Source organism: Piliocolobus tephrosceles, chromosome 15 (genome assembly GCF_002776525.5).
Source record: "Piliocolobus tephrosceles isolate RC106 chromosome 15, ASM277652v3, whole genome shotgun sequence".
Lineage (NCBI taxonomy): Eukaryota > Metazoa > Chordata > Mammalia > Primates > Cercopithecidae > Piliocolobus > Piliocolobus tephrosceles.
The window spans coordinates 27,112,063-27,121,217 of NC_045448.1; the positions used below are offsets into that span (position 1 = coordinate 27,112,063).

The 9,155-nt window shown below is 47.2% G+C and overlaps 2 non-coding genes across 2 annotated transcripts; both read left to right on the forward strand.

Moving 5' to 3' along the window:
- Positions 1 to 8,616: 8,616 nt before the first annotated feature.
- Positions 8,617 to 8,707, forward strand: TRNAY-GUA. The gene is given in 2 exon segments: positions 8,617 to 8,653; positions 8,672 to 8,707. It is a non-coding gene; the product is annotated as a tRNA-Tyr (tRNA).
- Positions 8,708 to 9,043: 336 nt separating this feature from the next.
- TRNAA-AGC lies at positions 9,044 to 9,116 on the forward strand. Its single transcript has one exon. It is a non-coding gene; the product is annotated as a tRNA-Ala (tRNA).
- The last annotated feature ends 39 nt before the right edge of the window (positions 9,117 to 9,155 follow it).

The window sequence follows — 9,155 nt, forward strand, 5'->3', positions numbered from 1 at the left end:
GTTAGCCAGGATGGTCTCGATCTCCTGACCTCGTGATCCGCCTGCCTCGGCCTCCCAAAGTGCTGGGATTACAGGCGTGAGCCACTGCGCCCGGCCTATTAGCAGTTCTTTCGTGGACTTGAAAATAATATGCATACCTCACTATGAAACTTCCTTTTGTTTTCCTAAGCCTCCAGCAGATTTCTGGATTCCTCTGGTTATTTGTGTCCAATCCACACTTCAGTTTTAGAGCAGGGCAGCTTGATGGGTAGCCTGACTTACTACAATGGATAATATTACTAGGCAGATAGTGTTGCTGAGCTCATGCCTGCTATGTTGCCAGTCCATTCACAAAATGCCACCACCATAGACAGGGTGGATTGTTTCCCACAGAGCCAGGCATGCCTGCCCTACCCTATTTCAGAATGACCCAGTGTCAATTACACAGGCGTTTGTTTTGTTTTAAAGAGACAGGGTCTTTCCCTGTTGCCCAGGCTGGAGTGAAGTGGTTCGTGATCACAGCTCACCGCAGCCTCAAACTCCTGGGCTCAATGATCCTCACACCACAGCCTCCCGAGTATTTGGGACTACAGGTGCATGCCACCATTCCCGGCTACATTTTTTTAAATTTTTTGTAGGCCAGGCGTGGTGGCTCAAGCCTGTAATCCCAGCACTTTGGGAGGCCGAGACGGGCGGATCACAAGGTCAGGAGATCGAGACCATCCTGGCTAACATGGTGAAACCCCGTCTCTACTAAAAAATACAAAAAAAACTAGCCGGGCGAGGTAGCGGTCTCTACTAAAAAATACAAAAAAAACTAGCGGGCGAGTCCCAGCTACTCAGGAGGCTGAGGCAGGAGAATGGCCTGAACCCAGGAGGCGGAGCTTGCAGTGAGCTGAGATCCGGCCACTGCACTCCAGCCTGGGTGACAGAGCAAGACTCCGACTCAAAAAAAAAAAAAAATTTTTTTTGTAAAGATGGCCTCTCACTATGTTGCCTAGGCTGGTCCCACTGATTATAGGTTCATTGATTGATATAATCAGTAAACTCCAGGTCTCTAGTGATCCTCCACCTCGGGTTCCCAAAGTGTTGGGATATTACAGGCATGAGCCACCATGCCCAGCCCTACACAGACATTTCAGTAGTTCAGTGATCTCTGAGCATTTTGCTGTCTTACTTCACCTAAAGGAGTTTGAATTTAAGTGGACACTTAGAGTGATCTAAGTTGTTGAGGGGAGAAAGGGCCTTGCTTTTCCCTATGAGGGGCTTGCTTTTCCCTATGTGCCCCTTTTATACTGGACAGTTTTGACACTCTACTTGAGGTATAAGAAGGAATTTGGAGGGAGTGTCCACTGTTCAGGGTATGGGTGAATATTTAGTAAATATTGTCTATTCTGCCTATTAATACAAATGTTGACTTTGAATGTGTTGTTGAATGTGCCTTGATGTAACTTTTTCTGTGTTACTGCATCGCTTACTAATTTTTGAGTAGACTTTTTTGTTTGTTTGTTTGAGACAGAGTGTTGCTCTTGTTCCCCAGGCTGGAGTGCAATGGCACAATCTCGGCTCACTGCAACCTCTGCTTCCCAGGTTCAAGTGATTCTCCAGCCTCAGCCTCCCAAGTAGCTGGAACTATACAGGTGCCTGCCACCACGCCCAGCTAAATTTTTTGTATTTTTAGTGGAGGGGCGGTTTCACCATGTTGGCCAGGCTGGTCTCAAACTCCTGACCTCAGGTGATCCACCTGCCTTGCCCTCTCAAAGTGCTGGGATTACAGGTGTGAGCCACCATGACCGGCCTGAATAGACTGTTTTTAAAGCAGTTTTAGGTTCACATCAAAATTGAGTGTTTCCATGTATTTCCTCCCCAACCCGCCCCCACGCCCCACAACCTCCCCCACCATCAACATCCCACACCAGAGTGGTACATTTGTTGTAATCAATGAACCTACACTGACACATCGTCCATAATGTAAGTCCATAGCTTACATTAGGGTTCGCTATCTGCGTTGTACACTGTAGGTTTTGGTAACTGTCCAATAGCATGTATCCACCATTATACAGAGTTTCACTGCCATGAAAATCTCCTATGCTCTACCTATTCCTCCCTCCCTCCTTCCCCCAGAGCCCAAGGAACCACTGATCTTTTATTCTCTCCAGTTTTGTCTTTTCCAGAATTCCATATAGTGAAAATCATACCATGTGGCCTTTTCAGATTGGCTTCTTTCACTTGGTAATTTTTTTTTTTTTTTTTTAGACAGGGTCTCACGCTGTCACCCAGGCTGGAGTGCAGTGGTGCGATCTTGGCTCACTGCAACTGCTGCCTCCTGGTTTAAAGCAATTCTCCCACCTCAACCTCCCAAGTAGCTGAGAGTACAGGTGGGTGCCACCATGCCTGGCTAATTTTTGTATTTTTAGTGGAGACACGGTTTCACCATGCTGGCCAGGCTGGTCTCAAACTCCTGTACTCAAGTGATCTCGGCCTCCCAAAGTGCTGGGATTACAGGCATGAGCCATCGCGCCCGGCCATTTGGTAATTTGTCTTTAAGATTCTTCCATGTCTTTTCATGGCTAGATAGCTCATTTCTTTTTAGCATTGTATAATATCCCCTTGTCTGGATGTACCAAAATGTATCCATTCACTTACTGAAGGACATCTTGGTTGCTTCCAAGTTTCGCAATTATGAGTAAAGCTGCTATAAACCTCTGTGTTTAGGTTTTTGTGTGGGCATAAGTTTTCAAACACATTTAGCTAAATACCAAGGAGCACAAATGATCGTATGATAAGAGTATGTTTAGTTTTATGAAAAACATCAAGCTGTCTTCCAAAGTGGCTGTATCATTTTGCATTCTCATCAGCAGTGGATTAGAGTTCCTATTGCTATACATCCTTATTGGGTTTTGTCAGTATTTTGGATTTTCACCGTTCTCATAGGTGGATGAAGATACTTAATTTGCAATTCCGTAATGAAGTTGAGCATCTTTTCATATGCTTATTTGCCATTTGTGTAATCTTCTTTGGTGAGGTGTCCAGATCTCTTCTCCATTTTCTAATTGGGTTGTTCATTTTCTTATTGTTGAGGGTTTTGTTTTACTTTGTTTGTTTTGGTTTTAAGAAACAGGGTCTTGCTCTGCCACCCAGGCTGGAGTGCAATGGTGCAATTACAGCTCACTGCAACCTCAATCCTCCCACCTCAGCTTCCCGAGTAGCTAGGACTAGGACTATAGGCACACACCACCATGCCAGGCTAATTAAAAAAAAAATTTTTTTGTAGACATTGCTGTGTGTCACTCAGGCTGGTTTCAGACTCTCAGCCTCAAGCAGTTTTTCTGCCTCTGCCTCCCAAAGCACTGGGATTATAGGTGTGAACCACCATGCCTGCCCTTATTGTGGAGTTTTAAGAGTTCTTTATATATTTTGGATAACAGTCCTTTATTAGATATGCCTCTTGGAAATATTTTCTCCCACTCTGTGGCTTTTACTATTGTTCTAAATAGCTATCTTATACATTATCTACAATAAAACATATTTACACCTTTCATAGTTTATATATTTCCAAATACCCTAGCCTTCATCCATAGATATACTCTTCAGTTATATGAGTGGGTGCTGTTATTAACAGCTCACCTCACTTGGAAGGCCAGGAGATACCCAGTCTGTCCCAGACAGCTCCATGGAAGTTACTACACATTTTTTTTTTTTTTTTTTTTTTTGAGACGGAATCTCCCTCTGTCGCTTAGGCTGGAGTGCAGTGGCGTGATCTTGGCTCACTGCAACTTTTGCCTCCCGGGTTCAAGTGATTATCCTGCCTCAGCCTCCTGAGTAACTAGGGCTCCAGGCATGTGCCGTCACGCCCGGCTAATTTTTTGTATTTTTGGTAGAGACGGGGTTTCACTGTGTTAGCCAAGAAGGTCTCAATCTCCTGACCTCGTGATCTGCCCGCCTTGGCCTCCCAAAGTGCTGGGATTACAGGCATAAGCCACTGCGCCCAGCCTACTACACATATTTTAAGTTACAATGCCTCCCACCAAAGAGAAAGATTTAGGTTCCAGGTAGGAAATATTTTTCTTCTTTTTAAATTTATTTTTTATTGTTTTGAGACAGAGTCTCACTCAGTTGCCCAGGCTGGAGTGCAGTGGCGCCGTCTCACCTCACTGCAACCTCCACCTCCCAGGTTCAAGCAATTCTACTGCCTCAGTCTCCCGAGTAGCTGGGATTACAGATGCAGACTTCATCCTATTAGTAGAGACCAGGGTTTCTCCCTGTTGGCTAGGCTGGTCTCAGACTCCTGGCCTCTAGTGATCCTCCCACCTAGGCCTCCCACAGTGCTGGGATTACAGACGTGAGTCACCGCACCTGGCCTTTTTTTATTATTATTATTTTGGAGACAGGTTCTCACTCAGTTACCCAGGCTGCAGTGCAGTGGCTTGATCACAGCTCACTGCAGTCTCAACCTCCCTGCGCTCAGGTGATCCTCCCACCTCAACCTCCTGAGTAGCTGGAACTACAGGCATACGCCACTATGCCCAGCTAATTTTTGTGTTTTTTTGTAGAAATGCGGTTTCACCATGTTGCCCTGGGTGGTCTTGCACTCTTGAGCTCAAGCCATCTTCCCACCTCCGCCACCCAAAGTGCTGGGATTACAGGCCTGTACCACCATGCCCAGAAGTTACATTTTTAATTTTCTTTCAGGCTGTTCATTATTGGTGTAAAGAAGCACAATTGGGTTTTTTGCATGTTGATCTTGTTCTCTGCAACTTTGCTGAATTTTCTCTAACAGTTTTTTTTTTCTAATAGTTTTTTTTTTTGGTAGATTCTTTGATATTTTCTATATATAAGATAATATCATCTGCAAGGAGGGATAGTTTTATTTCTTCTTTTCCAGTTTGGATGCCTTTTATTTCTTTTTCTTGCTTAGTTGTTCTGGCCAGAAATTCCAGTACAATGTTGAGTAGCAACGGTGAAAGTAGGCATCTTTGTCTTGTTCCTGACCTTAGTGGTTGTTTCTGACCTTCACCGTTGAGTTTTATGTTAGCTGTGGGTTTTTCTTAAATGTTCTTTATCATGCTGAGGATGCTGAGGAAGTTCCTTTCTATTTCTAGTTTTCTGAGTTTCTACTTTTCCTGAAAGGGTGATGAATTCTGTCAAGTACCTTTCCTGCATCAATTGAGATAACGTGTTTTTTTCCTTCATTTTATTAATGTGGTATATCACATTGATTTATTTTTCTTTGTTTCTTTTTTTGAGATGGAGTCTTTGCTTTGTCTCCCAGGCTGGAGTGCAGTGGCCGGCTCACTGCAGCCCCTGCCTTCTGGGTTCAAGAAATTCTTCTGGCTCAGCCTCCCGAGTAGCTGGGATTACAGGCGTGCACCACCACGCCCAGCTAATTTTTGTATATTTAGTCGAGATGGGGCTTCACTGTGTTGGCCAGGCTGGTCTCGAACTCCTGGCCTCAGGTGATCCGTCCACCTCAGCCTGCCAAAGTGCTGGGATTACAGGCGTGAGCCACCAGGCCCGGCCTACATTGATTTATTTTTCTTATGTTGAACACTCTTACATTCCTTCAATAAATCTAACTTGGTCATAGTATTCTCCTTTTAATATGCTATTGGATTCAGTTAGCTTGTATTTTGTTGAGGATTTTTGCATCGATATTCATAAGGGACGTTGATCTGTAGTTTTCTTGTGGTCTTTTTGTCTGGCTGTGCCATCAGAATGATGCTGGTCTCATATAATCAATTAGAAACTATTCCCTTCTTTTCTATTTTTTCGAACGGTTTGAAAGGATTGATGTTACCTTCATTTTGGTGTTACCTTCATTTAGTGATCTGAGAAAAAGAAAGGACTGGTGTTAATTATTTAAATGTTTGCTAGCATTCACCCTGAAGCCTTCTGATCCTGGACTTCTATCTGTTGAGAGGTTTTTTGTTGTTGTTGTTTATTTGTTTTTTGAGATGGAGTCTTGCTCTGTCTCCCAAGGTGGAGTGCAGTGGCACGATCTTGGCTCACTGCAACCTCCGCCTCCTGGGTTCAAGCGATTCTCCTGCCTCAGCCTCCCAAGTAGCTGGGATTACAGGCATGCGCTACCACATCCAGCTAATTTTTTAAAATTTTTAGTGGAAAAGGGGTTTCCATGTTGGCCAGGCTGGTCTCAAACTTCTGAACTCAGGGGATTCACCCGCCTCGGCTTCCCAAAATGCTGGGATTACAGGCGTGAGCCACTGCATGCGGCCTTTTCTTTGAGACAGAGTCTCTCTCTGTCTCCCTGGCTGGAGTGCAGTGGCATAATCTAGGCTCACTGCAATCTCCGCCTCCTACGTTCAAGCGATTCTCCCACCTCAGCCTCCTGAGTAGCTGGGATTAGAGGCGCGCGCCGCCATGCTTGGCTAATTATTTTTGTATTTTAGTAGAGACGAGGTTTCACCATGTTGGCCAGGCTGGTCTCCAACTCTTGAACTCAGGCAATCCGCCCGCCTGGGCCTTCCAAAGTGCTGGGATTACAGGTGAGAGCCACCGCGCCTGGCCATGAATGCCATTTTTTTGATAATGAATAATAAAAGTTATGCATGTGGGGAAAAGAAAGAGAGATCAGCCTGTTACTGTGTCTATATAGAAAGAAGTAGACGTAAGAGACTCCTATTTTGTCTGTATTTGAGATGCTGTTAATCTATGACCCTACCCCCAACCTTGTCCTTGCAACAGACATGTGCTGTGGTGACTCAAGGTTTAATGGATTTTGGGCTGTGCAGGATGTGTCTTTGTTAAACAAGTGCCTGAAGGCAGCTTGCTGGTTAAAAATCCTGCCCGTCCCTGGGCAATGGAGCATCTCGGTGTGAGACCCCATTGTATGCTGTTTACTGTTTACTGAGATAGGAGAAAACCGCCTTAAGGCATAAGGTGGGACTTGCTGGCTGGACTTGCTGGCTAGACTTGCTGGAGCAACGCTGCTAAAAGGTTTATGGACGTGTTTGCATATGCGTATCAAGGCACAGCATTTTCCTTTGAGCTTACCCATGTCACAGAGATCTTTATCCATATGTCTTTCTGCTAATTTTCTCCCTACAGTGATCCTATTGTCCTGCCATTCCTCTTATCTTTAAGATGTTAAAGATAATTGTCAATAAATACTAAGGGAACTCAGAGACCGGTGCCGTTGTGGGTCCTCTGTATGCTGAGCGCCGGTCCCCTGGGCCCACTTTTTCTTTCTCTATACTTTGTCTCTGTGTCTCATTTCTTTTCTCAAGTCTCTGGTTCCACCTAATGAGAAACGCCCACAGGTGTGGAGGGGCAGGCTACTCCTTCAGTGCAGATCTTCTATATTCTTCTATCTAAATGTTGACACACCTTTATATCTAGAAACTTCGGATATAAAGCTCAGCCTGAGAGAACCCATCAAATGCTGGAGCTGCAAGGGGCTAGAAAGCATCACCAGACCTGGATTCGCGGGCGATGTTGGCTCAAGGTAGCACAGGACGTTGGCCCAGAGCTGGAAATTGAGGCCAGGTCTCCCGGCACACCCACTCCACAGGACGACCAAGCAGGGCTTCACAGAGGAGTTGAGGTTTAGGTTTATATCGGTTGTTAAAAATCCGGTGAGCAAAAGACTGTGGAAAAAACACATGGAAAAGACAGGCGAAGGTGTGAGCTGGCTAGTGACAGAGATGGGGGAACCCGTGGGGTCACTCCTTGACCCCACGCAGGACACTTAGTCATCCACAGTGCCGGGGGAGAGGCCCCAGAGGAGGCAGAAGACCCTTCCCCGGCCCTGGGGAACCCAAGATTTCCGAGAGTAAGCAGACCTGTGCAAAAACCTAAAAGGGAGACCAGTGGCCTGTACCGGGCACTGCAAGGCCGCCCCGACCCCGACCTCACATGGGTCTCGGAGGCTTCAGGGACCCACCGGGCTGCGCGCCCCCCACCATCCCAGGTCTACCGCAGGGGAATCCTCCAGGCTTGCGAGCGCTTCCGAGGGCAGGAAAGCCTGTGCTGCAGCCCCACCGCCCTCTCCTGGCGCGTAGCCCCCTCCCCGCGCCTTCGGGCCACGCAGCCAGGCCCTCGATCCCAGGGCGGCCCATGGGGGTCGGCGCCGCCGGATCTCGCGCCGCGCCGAAGCCTGCAGCGCCCCGCGGTCACCGTCTCTTGCACTGGTCAGGATGAATAGAGCCTGACAAAACCTGAGTTAATTGGCCGAGCGAATGTCCTTCGCGTCAGGAGAACACGCCCGGAGAAGCCGAGGGAAATGTGGAGCAGGAGCAGCCAAAGTGGCCCATCGGCTCTCGAGCAGGGTTTGCGCGTCGCGGTCGCAAAGCTCCTGTGAGTGCAGGCACCACGGCACAAGCGCTGCACCGGAGCTCCAGGAGGCGGCGGCGGGCTGGGCGTTAGCCATCCTGGAGAAACCACCGCGGAGCGTTGGGAGCATTTTGTTAAAAAGCCGGGAAGCTCAGGGCCGGTGTGGTCTTCGTTCTGGGCTGAGAACCTGAACTTTAGGCAGCTTCCTTTCCTTGCCTTTGGGTGTCTGGCTTCTTCACCTCTGTGAGGCCCCGGCAGGTTCCTTCAGCGGGAGAAGGCAGTGGTCATGACTGGATGAGATTGTGGTAAGCATTAGAGGGCTGTCAGCAGCACCTTACCACGGCGGAGCCTTCGATAGCTCAGTTGGTAGAGCGGAGGACTGTAGTGGATGGTAACTGTGGCAATCCTTAGGTCGCTGGTTCGATTCCGGCTCGAAGGACTTCGTGTACCATTTTTAGCCTCAATTTAATCAAATTGTCTCATAAGGGGAAAGGCTTATAGGCCTCCCGTGACTTAGCATGAGTACTGCCCTTAGACCAAAGGACTCACAGTAGTATGTAGTATACCGTAACGCTCTTTGTGCGTTCAGTGTAAATGTGGTAACGTGTTTTAGAATGAGGTTTTCTGCTTAAGCACACAATTATATGCCTGATTTTTAGAATCTTGCATATGGATGATACTATGCTAAATAAATGTTCTGAACTGTGGTTCATCCGCTGGTCAGTGAACTGTGCAGTGAACCTGTAAGGCAAAGGGAACAAACTAAGCAGCAGGCGGGGGATTAGCTCAAATGGTAGAGCGCTCGCTTAGCATGCGAGAGGTAGCGGGATCGATGCCCGCATCCTCCACTCCACATTTTGCGTCCCTCACAAAATGGAGGGATTCCC